This window comes from Rhipicephalus microplus, chromosome 1, assembly GCF_043290135.1.
Source record: "Rhipicephalus microplus isolate Deutch F79 chromosome 1, USDA_Rmic, whole genome shotgun sequence".
Lineage (NCBI taxonomy): Eukaryota > Metazoa > Arthropoda > Arachnida > Ixodida > Ixodidae > Rhipicephalus > Rhipicephalus microplus.
Genome location: NC_134700.1, coordinates 76,090,684 through 76,106,524, shown reverse-complemented (window position 1 = coordinate 76,106,524; position 15,841 = coordinate 76,090,684). Strand labels below are relative to the sequence as shown.

Genomic DNA, 15,841 nt, shown 5'->3' with positions numbered 1-15,841 from the left:
ATTGCGCACTTGATCTGGAATACCTTCCTTTTTTTTATTCATTACCAAGCCGTTGTTCGCCCTAGCATTACAAATCCTGCTGCTGGTTGAAAATATGGCTCATCGACAATCGACACTCTTACAAGAGCCACGCGCGCCTCTTCTCAACTGCCTTTACTTGGTACAGCGTCTCAGATCATTTGGCTTGCACGCATTAAGCTATTCAGTCGATTAAAAGTGAGAGCCCGGGACCGATCGAGCCCGAATGCACTCGCATTGAAAGCAGGATAAGCTGTTGAGTGGCTGAGCTTGCAGTACAAACTGAAAAGTACGATAGAGTCGTCGTAACCGTACGTGACACTCGCAAGAGTGAGCTGTTCGAATAATCTTCGCTGACTTGGCGACGACATGCCGGGAATCAGCGACGTTGGCTAACGGTGCCAACACAGCGCGGCACGTGATGCCTCCCGCGAATGAATGCTTTTGTGCATCAGCGCTTAGCCGTTTATGTTATCCTCTCTCGAAAACACTGCCGCGGCACTCGCGAAGGAATCGAGTGGAGCCGCCGATCTCTGTTGTCAGTCTGACCTGATAGCGACGCCTCGTCGGCGAACTCGGCTGTGGAAGGCGTTTTGTTGCGGCTTGCGCGTTGTTGCGGTCGCCACCGCTTGCGACAGCCGCTTCCCAGTCATATCGGCGGCACGCTGCCAGGAGTCGTCTGCTGGAGGCCGTTCGCGTGGCTGCTTCGAATCCGTTGAGTGGACTGTGCTGCGGCTGCCGACTCGATTCGCAGTCGGGTGAGACGTCTCATTTGTGAGCTGGAGAAGTCGCGTGCTTTCCGAGTTTCGGACACTGAAAGTGCGCTCTTCTATTGTACACATGATGGAATAAGGACGCACTTGACAAACTGGTAAGTGTCTTGTTTGAAGCCGAAGCGAGCGTGCCGATGTGAGCTCGTGAGGCGTTTGCACGAGTTCATAGTCATCTAGTTCGGACATTGGCGTTGTTACAAAAAACGAAGCACTCTTTGCTGTTAATGAAGATATTTTACGTTTACATTGACTTCCCACGCGATTCCCTATACGATCAAGTGAAAGCTAGGGAGAATGGATTCAACTTTGTGTGTTCACGGTTGCTTTTACCAAAAGTGCTGGATACTTAAACTTCGCCTTTAGGAGTTGAGCCCGATAGCGATATCCTGTCCCTAGTGCGTGCTTCAATCATTTTGTGCGTACTGTTCATTAAAAGATGTATCTAAAAAAGTTTAGATTGTAGATTACTACAATGTAATCGATAAAGTTGCAAGTGGCTTGTGTCAGTGAAACTTTCGAATATGCCTGCATTTTATGTAATAGGTAGCAAGTTTTAAAACACGAGCAATTATGCCCGTGAATTTTTTTCTTACTTGCTATGCACCTCATCACAAGGTCATGAGAAAATTCACGCAGTAAAGTGTTTGCCTTTTGTAATTGGTGGTCGGCTTTGAACCACAAAGTGGTCATGATAATCACATGCGTTAACGCTCGATGGCAATGTGCGCTCATAATAAGCAATATTGATATGATATTATATGTATTGCGTAGCCTCTATACAAGGCGCATGTGTTTGTAAGGTATGAACGCTATTTTAACTGCATTTCCAAGCAGAGGAAATATTTTTACTTTTTCCAAGCAGACGCGTCGTTGTCTGGTAGAAAACCTGCTTGCCACGCAAACGGCCTGGGTTCGCTCTTCACGCGGACCCAAAAATTTTAATTTTGTATTTTACTTGCATCTTTCTCGACTTTTTGGTCATGACCAAGATTATTTTTCCCTGACAACCAATGACACCGACGCAGACAACACCGCCAGAAGTTCAGCGAAGCGAGCGGTTTATCGCTATCGTGGTAAAATAAGCAATCCCATCCAAAACACCGTTCGCAGCGGGGCAGTTTTAAAAGCACAGCATGAGAGAAATACACATACAAATAAAGAAGTCACTTTCTCACTTACTATATACGCGTGGCACACGAGTGATGCCTGCGACTCATTCTTCAGGGGGCACCAAGAGGCGCGGCCACTCGCGTTGCCAACTGAGCGCTCACCATCTAGCGGCCTCGCCTAGCGCTAACAGGGTCTACCTTGAAAGGAGATACGTTAACATGTCACGTTGTTTAGCGGCCGCGTAGTTCTTTCACTTTCGCCGTGCCGCAATGCGTGGGATCGCGGTGAAAAGAACGCATCGTTCTATAAATTCCCCGAAGGATGGTGACGACGCGCGTCGGAAAACGGCGTTGATCACAAACTTGCGCACAGGAAAGAAGGTGGTTGTTTTGATCGACTCGCTCGTGACGACTTCATTCTTCCCGGTGAGCACACTCGTATTTAGCGAGTGTGCATTTTTGTCAATATTCGGGCTTCTGTATGCGCGGAGTATAGTTTCGTTTATATAAGCAAGCACTTAAGGAAATAATTGCGTTGTGCGCGTGAGTGTATTTTTAGCGCTTGATGGATTCATACCAACTGGCCCGATACAATTGTTTATTACTATTAGCCTTCTCAAAATACGCTGACCTTGGCATATAGTTCCATTTTGTAATGAAGTAAAATGCATGTGTATTCAGCTTTTGACGGGGCAACTAAGGGATTCATGCAATGGGCAGCGCAAGATCCAGCGCAGAGTTACTTCACGAAGTGTTAAGGCCTGGCCTGTAGCAGTGCAGCAGCGTTGCGCACAAATGCTTGCACCATTCGGAGAGGCCCACTACACATGTGCAGCTGCCTTTTTCAACATCAACCTCGCTGGACAGGCTCTTCCACTTGATGTAAATCTGATGCGGTTCGCCAAAGAGACCCGATGTGTGGACGCACTTCGCAACTATTACCGCTGTTTCACCAGTGAAATTCTTTCTCGCGATGAGTATGGGGCAGCCCGCGGCCAGCACCTTTTCGACTTCGACGAAGAAACGCAAGCCGACGCCGCAGTCAAGAAACTTCAACACAACGCCTAGCGAAAGTGCTGCGTTGACCCTGTTAATTAAGTGTGGCCATCTGTTTTTTCGACTAGTGTTGCCAACACACGGAGCGTTTTTTGGACGTGCAAGTACGTAAGCTGGACACGACTACATTACATGCAGCCTTTACGCCATGCCTTTACAGAAGCCAGCCTAACGTAAATAGGTAACGTAGAGAGAATTAACTACTTAAAGCGGCTTATCGCGCTGCGAGTTCAGTGACGGTTTTATCGCGCACGATGTGTGCACATTAATATATATATATATATATATATATATATATATATATACCAGGTTCTTTGAACGTCATTCACGCTGGACCCGACGTATTGTAGGCAAGAAAAGGGCGACGAAACTTTCGTGGAAGCGTATATATATATATATATATATATATATATATATATATATATATATATATATATATATATATATATATATATATATATATATATATATATATATATATATATATATGCGAAAAAAGTGTATACCTAAGCGCTCGTTTTTCCGTGTTTTTGACACAATATTAATGAGATATAACAGACAATATTGCCAAGAAAAGTATGGGGGAAGTTATAGTTATTAGACCCAATTTATTGTAAATGTGAAGAAAGAAAAGTGTGTGAAATGATAATTTGCTGGGGGCAAAATCCTAACCTGTGACGTTTGAATATATATATATATATATATATATATATATATATATATATTATACAGAGAGAGAGAGAAAGGAAGAGTGAAGCGCGCACCTCACTCGACCTTTCGCTGGCTGATGAATGCGTAAGTAAATAATGGTTACGGTGGAAATCTCCATCTTGTGATTAATTTGTGCCATTAGAATTTCTACACCGTGTACTCTCGTCGCAAAAAAATGCATTCACATTTCTTCACCGTTCTCTTCGGGTACTCTCCGACTGCTACAAACAAACACTTACCCGAGCCCTGCGGCACTGCACACAATGTACCCTGAACGGTTTCCAAGCCCGGACTGCCCCCTGTGTGGTGGTTATGCGGACTTCGAGCATGTACTGTGGGGCTGCGCCTCTGCCGGTCCCCCTTTCACCCAAGAGGAAATGAAGCGACTCATTAAGGCCCAGGACCAGACCTCTCAAATCCTGGCCGTCCAGAGGGCCCGCGCGAGGGCCGTCAGGTTTAACCTGATGGTCCCCGAGTGGGCCTAGCCAGGTGACGCTGAGTTTACTCGCGTCTATTGTGGACCGAATAAAGTTGTTTCACTCACTCACTCTCTTCGGGGAGGTGGGTTCAATTTTTTTTATTGTGATCAACTGGCCAAAACATACCACTTGGTATCGCTATAATCGTATGCCACAGTTGCATGCAGCGGGGCTTTCTTGACTGTTTTCGGATGTCATGATCAGAGTGCACACACGACGTGTGTAATGGAGTGCTTTTTAATTGCTACGCAAGCATCAACGTATGCACATGCTCAGATGATTGTCATCTACCAGTGCCCATTGTATTACTTTAAGCAGGGGCATTCATCACATCCACAGGTTTTCCTTCTCACTTTAATTCAAGTGCCAGCTTAAATAATCTGCACGCCATTGAAATAATTTGAGTGCCGAGCTATTTAATCGTTGTGTCGAAAATTTATTCCAAGCGCCAACAAATTTAATCAAAGCGCCAACTGACTCAGGCCGCGTGCCATTGAGCTTAATAAAAGTGCCACCGTGTTCAATCCAACTGCCAATGAATTTATTTCAGGTACCAGCCAGTTTATTCCACGCACAAAAACCAGAATACTGGGTATGAAAATGGCAGTGCAATGTAAATGTAGTTCCCACAGTATAAAAGACAATAGTCGAAAGGTGGAATAAATTATCATTTATTTTATTCGTCGATAGTATTCGTGAAAAAAATATTACTGCCGTGGTTTGCTTCAGCCGTGTTTGGAATGCTTATACTTTGCTATGCGCAAGTTTGTATAATGAGTGCTTCGCCCAGGTGAACTAATTTCAATGAAAACGAAAAAACACAGGAACATATTACTAAATATTTTACATTGCAATTAAATTCAGTGTCCCTCACTAAAGCTCGAGATCGGCTTTGGCACACACTACATTGCATGACCAAAACAGGTCATGTAATGCAAAGGACGCACTATGTTTATTGGAGTGCCGGAATGCATACCAAGATATCGAAAACCTGGCCGTGGGCAGTGATGGGTCAATGGCAGCTACTTAATCAAGAAATTAAGAGGCCGTCGCCCGGCACTGTGAAAAAGAAATAATACCAATAAGTTTTTGTCCTGCAGTGCACATAAAACGTAAAACTGATCAACCTGATGTGGCAATGGAAGTTTCATCTTACAATATTGTGTGCTCTTATCTTTTTATTCAAACAAAATTAAATGTCTCCAATGATACGAACAGTACTGATTGTATGTTTAGCTTGGTAGTTTTGTGACGTACTTGACCAAATGTGATGAAACTAACATAGATGAAACAAAACGATAATAACATGCAATTGACCTTCTCTCATCGCACATTGGAAGCTTGCGGATGCAGTGCAATCACTAAATTATTTGTTTATTCTCTCTCTCTCAATGTATATTTATATATATATATATATATATATATATATATATATATATATATATATATATAAGGAAAACAAGAGTGCTCACTACTAATTATTCAAGAAACGCAACGTAGGCAGAGGTGAGTGTATTCATTAAAACAGAACTGTCTCATAGAGCTCAGAGACGGACGTTCACAAGTCATCTTCACGCAAAGCGGCAGGCACGAAAGAGGAAATTGTGCCGATTAAAGGCCGCGCAGTCCATGCGCTGTATTTGTTGCATGGAGTGGCGAGCCGCATCCAGCAGCAAAGAACGCCTGTGCTCCTTCGTCGTCATGCCTTGCGGTGTCACTAAAACTAAATTACGACGTTCGCTCAGGTAGGCCTTCACGTGTGACTTCAATTTGGAGAAGGCTTCTTTTATAGGGTTAAAGAAGGGACTGCACTCCCTTCTTTATCCCTTCCTTAACATATACGCTGGCAGGCGCTTATTATAGTGCAGGGAATTAGCCAAAACCACCTGTTCTGCTCGACCATGAGCAGGTGCATTATCAAAAAGGAATACAGCTTTGGTATTTGGCTCATCACGTTCTACGCGGGCCGAAACATCGCTTAGGGAATCATCAAAAACAACCCAATGAACTTTGTCCACATAGTCTAGTGAATAACTCCATTTGCGGGCATGCATTCTATAATGTTCAAGTTCGCTCCCTTTGTCGTTGTGGTCATGCGCACAGCTGGTTGTCCTTTAGCTGCCCTGCCGAAGTTCCTGAAACACCAGATATTGAAGTTAGTCTCATCCAAATAGAAGCGGCAAACACGCGGTTCATCAGACTGCAGCCATTGGGCGTACAGCATGCAGCTGTGCTGGATATTGTCATGGTTGCGATCTGTAGGCCTCTGCGTCACTAGCTTCATCGAGTAGCAGAGTGGGCATCCAGCAAGTGATCGACTGTGCTTGCGCTGATTGTTACTCCTGGCATTTCTTTCTCCAGAGCCTCCTTTATTTGCTGTATAGTAAAGGTACAGTTTTCGTCGACAATCCATCTGAAATAACTCTCGACGTCATCTCCAAACTTCCCCCGCAGGGGCGTCTGCGTAAGTAGGCGTTTGGTGCGTAGCGACACCACGGACCCGAGCTAATGGGGGAGTTTCGACTCTCTCCCACGCCTAGCCGTGCGTGGCTTTGCCGTGTCCGGGGAAAAGGGAATCCTGTGGGCTGAGCCGACGCTAGGTGATTGGACCTTTAAGGCCCCCCGGCAGAGGCAACACACCCTTTGGCCCCGGCTTCACGTAGACGGCACCCCTGGGCTGACCCACCCAGGGGAAATCGGCAGTCGCCTTTTGCTATCGCTCTCCCCTACAACTTCGTCTTTATCTCTCTCTTTTAGTCTGTCCTGTCTACTTATCTCTTCTGTTTACTTCCAATTTTCCTGGCGGCAAGGGTTAACCCTGTGCAAATAGCCTACCTTGGTCTAGGCGCATTGGGTTATGGCAGTGTTGTACGGCAGACGTCTGCAAGCTTTCAGCACCTGCAAACTTGCAGCGTCCCCTTGTTGGGCTCCGTGGTGGGTGGGCGTCGATGCGGCTGAACGAAAATAAGACCGGCATGCATGGAGCATTCCCTCTACTGTATGATCGTGCCGGCCTAAAGCTGGTACGCACCGATGACATAAATTTCTTCAACCAGCCAATAGAAACTTTCCGCCACTTCCACGTCATTCACTGTGAAAAAACCGGAAAGCAAGTCAGGACCGTATCTCCTTTCGTAGTTGCCAGGTGTCTTACTGAAACTCTCGGGGCTGGATACAATGTAACCAAAATGGCTAGCGGAGACCTTTTCCTCGAAATTCGGGACAAAGCACAATTTGTAAAGCTAGACAGCCTCTCAACGTTTGGTGACGCACCAATCACCGTAACACCACACAGATCTATGAACATCACTCGCGGAGTGGTATCTGACGCAGACTTACTTGACCTGACCGAAACTGAACATTTAGAAGGGTGGAAGAGCCAAAATGTCAATAATGTACAGAGAATTATCATCAAAAGAGATAATAAGGAACTACCGACGAAACACTTAATGCTCACGTTTGCATCCAGTAAACTACCAGAATCTATTCAAACAGGGTACACGAAGACATCTATCAGGCCGTATAGACCAAACCCTCGTCGTTGCTTCCAATGCAAGAGGTATGGCCATGGCTCTAAAACCTGTCGTGGTCGCCAAACTTGTTCAATGTGCACAATGTGGAGTCTCAGGCCATTTGCCTGAGAACTGCAAACAACCGCCACACTGTGTAAACTGCGAAGGAAACCATGCCGCATATTCACGCTCCTGCACATACTGAAAAAAAAAAGAAATAATTACATTAAAGGCGAAGGAGAACATATCATTTAAGCAAACACGGTGAAGAGTCGCACCATTCTATGGACCTACATACGCTGATGCGTCAGGGGGCACCGCCGCACCAGCCCTTGCTACTCCTTCGGCCTGCGCATACCGAGCCGGTGGTTGTGGCACCTGCCCCCAAGGCGGCTGTAGCCCAGGCTACACCGCCTACTCCCAAACAGAGACCGGAGACTCCAGAGTCCTCAGGTCTCAATGCCTCACCTCACCAGACGAGGCCCAAAATTCGAACTAACAGCCCGCATGTGCGGGCATCCAGTGCCTCCAAGGAGGCAATGGATACATCGGTACCCTTGGTGCCGAAAGAGCGGCGTGGCTCCTTGGAGTGTGCCTAGAAAACAAAAAAGCAGATAACAGGGCCTGGTGACGGCCCTGTTACGTGAACTCAAACTCCCCGTCTAAACAGCCACTCGCTTTTCTTACACACAGCACTATTTTACATTCACCATGAACACTCAAATTATACAATAGAACGTCAGGAGCCTTCTCAGAAACCTTGACGCCATCCAAGAACTTTTACATGAACACTCACCAAAAGTGCTGTGTGTACAAGAAACACACCTTAATTCAAAACACACAAATTTTCTTCGTAAATACGTTATTTTCCGAAAGGACCGTGTTGATGCCACGACATCATCCGGAGGTGTTGCCATTATAGTGAATCAAGGGATAGCATGCACACACTTACAACTCCAAACATCCCTTGAGGCAGTGGTTGTTCGAGCGGTTCTTTTTGATAAACTGATCACATTTTGCACTATTTACATTCCTCCTAGCTATCAGCTGCAAAAACGTGATTTACACTCTTTAATTGATAAACTTCCGGAGCCTTATGTTCTCCTTGGAGACTTTAATGCGCATAGCAGGCTATGGGGTGACTCTCGTTGCGACGCGCGAGGTCGACTGATTGAACAGTTCCTTCTCTTGTCGAGCGAATGTCTCCTAAATCGAAAAGAACAAACCTATTATAATCTCGCTCATAACACCTACTCCTACATAAACCTAAGCATAGTATCACCATCTCTTGCGCCTCTACTCCAGTGGAAAGTCGTCAGTAATCTGTACGGAAGTGACCACTTCCCCGTAGTTTTGAGCACAACTACAGCAACTGAGCGTCCACCACGTGTTCCCAAATGGCTCATAAACAGAGCCGACTGGGAACAGTTTTATACAATCGCTCGTCTAGATTGAAGGGAGATATGTACTTTAAGCATTGATGTTGCTGTCGACTACTTCACAGCGTTTTTGATTGATGCTGCATCAAAATGCATCCCACAAACAAATGGACACCCTGGAAAACGACGTGTCCCATGGTGGAACTCTGAATGCCGAAACGCGCACAAACAGCAATACAGAGCATGGAGGCTGCTTCCGAACTCACCGACAGCCGAAAACCTTGACACCTTCAAGAAAATAAAGCCTCAAGGCAGGAGAACGTGTCGGCAGGCCAGAAGAGAAAGCTGGCGGAAGTTTTTGTCAGGGAGCGATTCATACACACAGGAGGTTGAAGTCTGGAACATGGTTGTTAGGATAGGAAAACAAGTACACACACTTCCACTCGTAAACACTCGGGGTGATACCTTGGAAGATCATGCAAACTTCCTCGGGGCACACTTCGAACGGTTGTCCAGCTCGTCCCACTATACTGACACTTTCCAAAAATACAGAACAAGAATAGAAAAGCAGAAACTCGAACACAACTGCACTAGAAACGAGGCATATAACCAAGCTTTCAGTCTAGCTGAGCTCCAAACATCTCTAAACTGCTGCAGTACTTCTGCCCCAAGTTCTGACCGAGTGGTGTATGAAATGGTAAAAAACCTACCAATCGAAACGCGAAAAACCTTACTTTGTTTGTACATTGCTATTTGGTTTTCTGGCACTACCCGTACCTCCTGGAAAGAGGCTATCATTATTCCCATTTTGAAAGAGGGCAAGGACCCTTCTTTAGCTTCGAGGCTTCGGCTGATTGCACTTACAAGCTGCTTCTGCAAAGTCTTCGAAAAAATGATAAACTGCCGACTTGTACATTTCCATGAAACAAACAATTTGCTCGACCCATCTCAGTGCGGATTTCGAAAGAGTAGATCCACCACAGACCACCTTGTTTGTATCGAGGCACAGATCAGAGACGCTTTCGTCCATAAACAATATTTTCTCTCTGTGTTCCTCGATATCGAAAGGCTTATGATACAACATGGCGCTTTGGAATTCTAAGGGACTTGTCCCACCTTGGCGTGCGCGGAAGAATGTTTTCCATAATCGAGAGTCACTTGTCCAATCGGACATTCCGTGTCCGAGTGGGCAGCGTTCTTACCCAAACATTTGTCCAGGAAACGGGCATGCCGCTGGGTGGTGTACATAGCTGCACACTTTTTCTCATTGAAATGAATTCCTTGCGCTTGTCCATCCATCGCGATATGTTTTATTGTACATATGTGGATGACGTCCAGCTTGGCTTTAGATCTTGCAATCTGGCAGTGTGTGAGCGGCAGGTTCAGTTAGGTTTAAACAAGGCCTCCGAATGGGCAGAGGAAAACGGATTCCGACAGAACCCACAAAAAGCAAGTGTGTCTTGTTCTCCCGTTTGTCTTGTTCTCCATGCATTCAGAACCCGACATTGAACTGAATGGTCAACGTCTGTCTGTTAATGCGGAACATAAATTCTTAGGCTTAATCTCGGACAACAAGTTGACCTTCGTACCGCCCATCAAGTCTTTAAAAACTAAATGTTTAAAAGCGATGAATGTTTTAAAAGTGTTGTCACGTACTACGTGGGGTAGTGACAGGCAATGTCTTATGAATCTGTATAGAAGCCTCATTCGCACCCGCTTAGATTATGGGGCCGTTGTTTATCAGTCTGCGACTCAAAGTGCTTTGAAGATGCTGGACCCCGTGCACCATTTGGGCATCCGCCTTTTTACGGGTGCTTTTCGCACCAGCCCCGTAGAAAGCCTTTACGTTGAGTCAAATGAGTAGTCGCTTCATCTGCAGAGAACTTACATGTCCTTTGTATATTTCTTTAAGGTGAAAGCAGACAAGAAGCACCCCTCATACTCTACTTTTAGTGATTTGTCGAGCTCCATTCTGTTTCAAAGCAGGCCTTCGATGGTGCAACCCTTCTCAGTTCGACTGAAGGGTCTAGCTGAGGAAACTGGAGTGTCACTTGAACACAGTTTAATGGCTCCTGTAGCATACCCGCCACCGTGGCAGTGGCAGACTATACACTGCGATGTGTCTTTTCTAGAAGTTACAAAACACGCGCCCATTGCCCATATCCGAACATACTTCCTGGAACTTCAACACAAATACACACGTCCTGAGTTCTTTACAGATGCCTCCAAGTCTATCTCCTCTCTGTCCTACGCTGCTGTCGGCCCAACCTTTTCGGATGCTGGCCCTCTACATTCAGAGACAAGTATCTTCAAAGCGGAAGCTTATGCGATACTTGTGGCCGCTAAACACATCAAACTACAACTACAGAAAGCAGTAATTTATACGGACTCTCTCAGGGTGGTAATGACTCTGCACAGTCTTAAAAAACAAAAAAAAACCCTGTCCTCGTCTCACTTTACTCCATTTTACGCACACTCTACACACTCAAACAACATGTCGTAGTGTGCTGGGTGCTAGGGCACCGTGAGATCCAAGGCAACGTGATGGCGAATCAGCTTTCTGCATCCGTCCACGAAATCAGTTCCACTACACGCATATCGATCCCGCCCCTTGATCTTAAGCCGTCTCTCAAACGAAAGCTCAGGGACTACTGGCAGAGCAAGTGGGATAGACACACACAAAACAAGCTACACGTTATCAAGCCACACCTTGGCCATTGGCCACCAGTATCAAAATCCCGTCTAACAGAGGTAACACTAACAAGGCTCAGGATAGGACACACATACACGACACACACATATCTTTTGTCCGGTGGCGATCCACCATTGTGTGACAGATTTGGTGAAGCATTAACAGTTCTTCACATGTTAATCCAGTGCAAACAGTTAGAAACGCTAAGAAAACAAAACTTTCCATTACCCTACCGACAACATATACCTTTACACCCTGCAATGTTCGTCGGTAAGAACCGCTTTTTAGTCATAAATCATTGTTAGCGTTTTCAAAAGAAATTCGTAGTTTTCATATCATATACCCGTATACCCGGGCATTATGTAGCACGACCTCTCCAGAGAGGTTTTCGCTGCGGTGGCTACACAACAAAGCACTTGCCTCACGGCCCTTGGACGCAAGGGTTTGAACGAGTGAGGCACTTGTGCTAATGCCATACATGTCCAACATCGTTTTTATTATCACCAACTTTTGTCATCTATTCGCACCACACACACCTTTCACGGAATGGTCATGATTTCATTACTCGTATGTTTTTACCCGCCTTACCGCGAGGAATTTTATGGCCCTTATACAGCCGCTTATCACAATCATTGTCCATATTTTCAGTAAAATGAACTGGCGCTCTTTGGCCGTGAAATTGCCCTTGCGCCACAAAACATCAAACATCATCATCATCTCCAAACTTTCTTTTTGAACCCCCACCATTCTTTGATGTTTCTCTGTCGGTAGCGGCAATCAATCTTACTGTTTTAAAGCAACTGGCCGACGCTCTAAGCATCAACATTAAGTCACTGCCACGCCTGTAGACGTCCACAGTCCTAGCCCTGTCGACCACAGATACTCTGCTGTTTTTTCGACGAGGTTCATCCGGGTTCTTAAAGTGTGGTCCTCGTTTGCGTCCAGCCATGACTTCAAGCAAAGCTTTCTCTTCGTCTGCAAATGTTCCCGTATGAAAACACACGTGTTTCAAGCAAACGCGCTTCAGCTACACTAAGCGTCGTCTGTTACATGATAACCGGAGTATGTCCTTTTATGCTTTTATAACAACTTATTTCCACATGAACCCGAATAAATGAAAGTTTATTATTTTTAAGTGGTTATTTTCGATGTCAAAAACGAATGAATATCATCTGTTGGTCACTGTTCTAACTTGGTTGAGCAGACGAGTGCGGTAGCCTCAGAGAATAAGTAGCCAAATACCATCTGCTGAGCAGACGACATGAATGTATGCATATGCGATGGTGTACATGGTTAGCCGGAATGATGCAGTAGCAATGGAATAAAGACTTAACATGAACCCTATGAGCAGATACATTTAGGTACGCATAAATGCAATTACTGCTCACTGTTTTTTTATTTTGAATGCTTTACACCAACACGTTAAGGAGAAGTATCACTGCGCACTTCATTTCATAAGCACCACTATGTATAGGCGAGGGAAAAGTTCCTCCTGTGGCGTCATGTTTACGTTGTTCTGACATTAAAGTGGCTAACTTGTGTTTCTAGTGCATGCATTAAACTGGCTGGCACCTGAAATAAAGTCATTGGCAATTGTATTAAACATGATGGCACTTGGATTAAACTCACTGGCACGCGACCTCATTGAGTTGGCGCTTGGATTAAATATGTTGGCGCTTGGATTAAATGTTTGGCACATGGATTAAATAGCTCGGTGCTCAGATTATTTGAATGGTGGGCAGATTATTTAGGCTGGCACTTGGATTAAAGTGAGGGGGAAAACCTGTAGTGTCGTACATACACTGTCTTGGCACAGTTCCACCAATGAATGCTGTCGCTTTTTGTATGATCGCACCTTGAATAGGCTACGTGCGCGAGTCCGTGTGGTGAAATTTTGAGATGTTGATAACGTCACCACGAAAAATATATACTGCAAATGAAAGAAATTGGCCTTGTTGTGATATATATCAGTAATGGTACCGTTCTTTCGAAGAATTTTCTGATTCCTGCTATAAGGTGCATGCTCTCAAGTTTAAAGCATTTAACGTGTGCCTACTAACAAGACAGACATTGGGTCACTGCCGCTCCGTAGCACTCCATGGTCATTCCGAACAGTCGCGGAAGCCAGCACTGATTTATTATTGCTCGGGCTCGCATTCCAATCATACGCCTTGATTTTATTACCTGTATGTTTTACGCACCTACACTGTGCAAAATTGTGGGGCATCATAGAGCCAATCGCTTTTTTTTTACATATTTTGTCCTACTATCAATCACATGGTTGATGTAGGTCATTTTTTTGTTTTTGACAACTTTTGTCTCATCATCAATCATACAGCTGACGTAGGCAGTATGCGCCGCAGTAAATGAATGAAGAGTGTCATCTAGCCTCACGGAGTGCCATTTCTGCGACCTAGCCGCACGTCGATTAGCACACGCCGCGTTCCCCCTCTGGCCAGAGGGGGCACCTGAACGTGAAAGGCGCCGCCAAGAACTGACGGGAGTGTTGATCTTCGACCCTTTGTACTTGTACCGGCGGTGACGGCAGGTTAGTTGAGAGCCGCCGTGCCCCCGGACCTAGACTGTAAAAACATCGCCGGAGCCCTGCCGCGGTGATCTAGTGACCAAGGTACTCGGCTGCTGACCCGCAGGTCGCGGGTTCAAATCCCGGCTGCTGCGGCTGCATTTACGATGAAGGCGGAAATGTTGTAGGCCCGTTTGCTCAGATTGGGGTGCACATTAAAGAACCCTAGGTGGTCGAAATTTCCGGAGCCCTCCACTACGGCGTCTCTCATAATCATATGGTGGTTTTAGGACGTTAAACCCACATATCATCAAAACATCGCCGGAGAGCCGACGCAGCATATCATTCCCACGGTAAGCGTAACACGCGGGTAAGCTGTAAGCGATTGCTTCGACAGGTTATCACACTCGCTCAGTTTAGAACCCTTCCTAAATTAAAAAAGGGGCGTGGTAAATAAGTATTTAGGGCGGAGTTGTTTTTTATATTGACACAATGCATGACTCGAGTCGTGGCGATCATCCCCTTTTCCGCCGGAAGAAAACGAAGAAACGCGAAAGGGTATTTCAGTACAGGATATCGCCCTGCTTGTCCTACATAATGTACAATCTTAGATAAAAAGTTAGTTATCAGTTAGTAAACGCGTGCGTTCACCAGTTTGCGGAGTATTTTACTACCCTCGCGGCATACTTTTACTAGCCACCAGTTAGTACAGCTTGTAACTTTAGCCGTTACTATCCAAAGAACCCCTCTTAGTGTTTTTAACTAAGCCACTACTAAGCCACCTACGTTGCCAGATTTTCTTAGATGCCGTAGTACATTTTGCCGTAATGGTGACATCGTAAGTAAAATTTAAGCTGTCATTTTATTTGCTACCTTGAAATAAAAGTTTCAAGCTACGTAAGGACACACACATAGGCAAATAGAAGGGGACATGATGATACGTAGAAAACAACAATTGTCTTATAAATTATGTGACTCATAACCCGTACGCGGTGTGAAGCCCTAAAGCAGGGGTACATATAGCCTTCAAGCTGCTGCTACAATAGAAATCAGCTATTTCCAAGTCTTGAAGGTATACTTGATGCGTGTTATTGTGATTCGTTCATATGAGTTCTCCGACTCATATGAGCATATAATCATGTGAATTTGAGAATCCATATGAGTATATTATATAAGCATATGAGATTCACATATGTATGATCATATGTGAATATGATTTAATCATATGGTCATGTGGTCCATTCTCTATAAGTATGTTGCTGTGGTGCGCTCTTTTCGCAGTATAGTTACATGACGTATTTATAAGCCATTAGTTTATTTTCAAAGACAATGTCAACTCGTTTTTTTATCCTGTAATATTATAATAGAATAATTTTGATATGGCAACGCACACTATGATTTAACAAAGTAGGCGTAAAGCTCTAATTGCGAGGGTTACTTAATGGACTTATAACCACTCGAGTCAGCAGTATTCACTTACTAAGTAGATAGTAATTTTTGCTAACCTGCATTTTACTACCTTCCCTTACTTAGAGGCTAGTGCTTGATTTGACAAGTGAATGATTAGTATTTAGTTAGTGAATATGCC

The 15,841-nt window shown here is 44.9% G+C and overlaps 1 protein-coding gene across 5 annotated transcripts in view; it reads left to right on the top strand.

Moving 5' to 3' along the window:
* The first annotated feature begins 512 nt into the window (after positions 1-512).
* LOC119178689 (monocarboxylate transporter 12-like) overlaps positions 513-15,841 on the top strand; it is a 329,052-nt gene continuing 313,723 nt past the window's right edge. For 3 of the 5 annotated variants that reach the window (XM_075880600.1, XM_075880554.1, XM_075880635.1), the window contains exon 1: positions 516-889. The gene's annotated coding sequence lies outside the window, so the exon portion shown is untranslated. Of the gene's footprint in view, positions 890-15,841 lie in introns of all 5 variants that reach the window. The other 2 variants (XM_075880693.1, XM_075880754.1) reach the window with 1 other exon arrangement.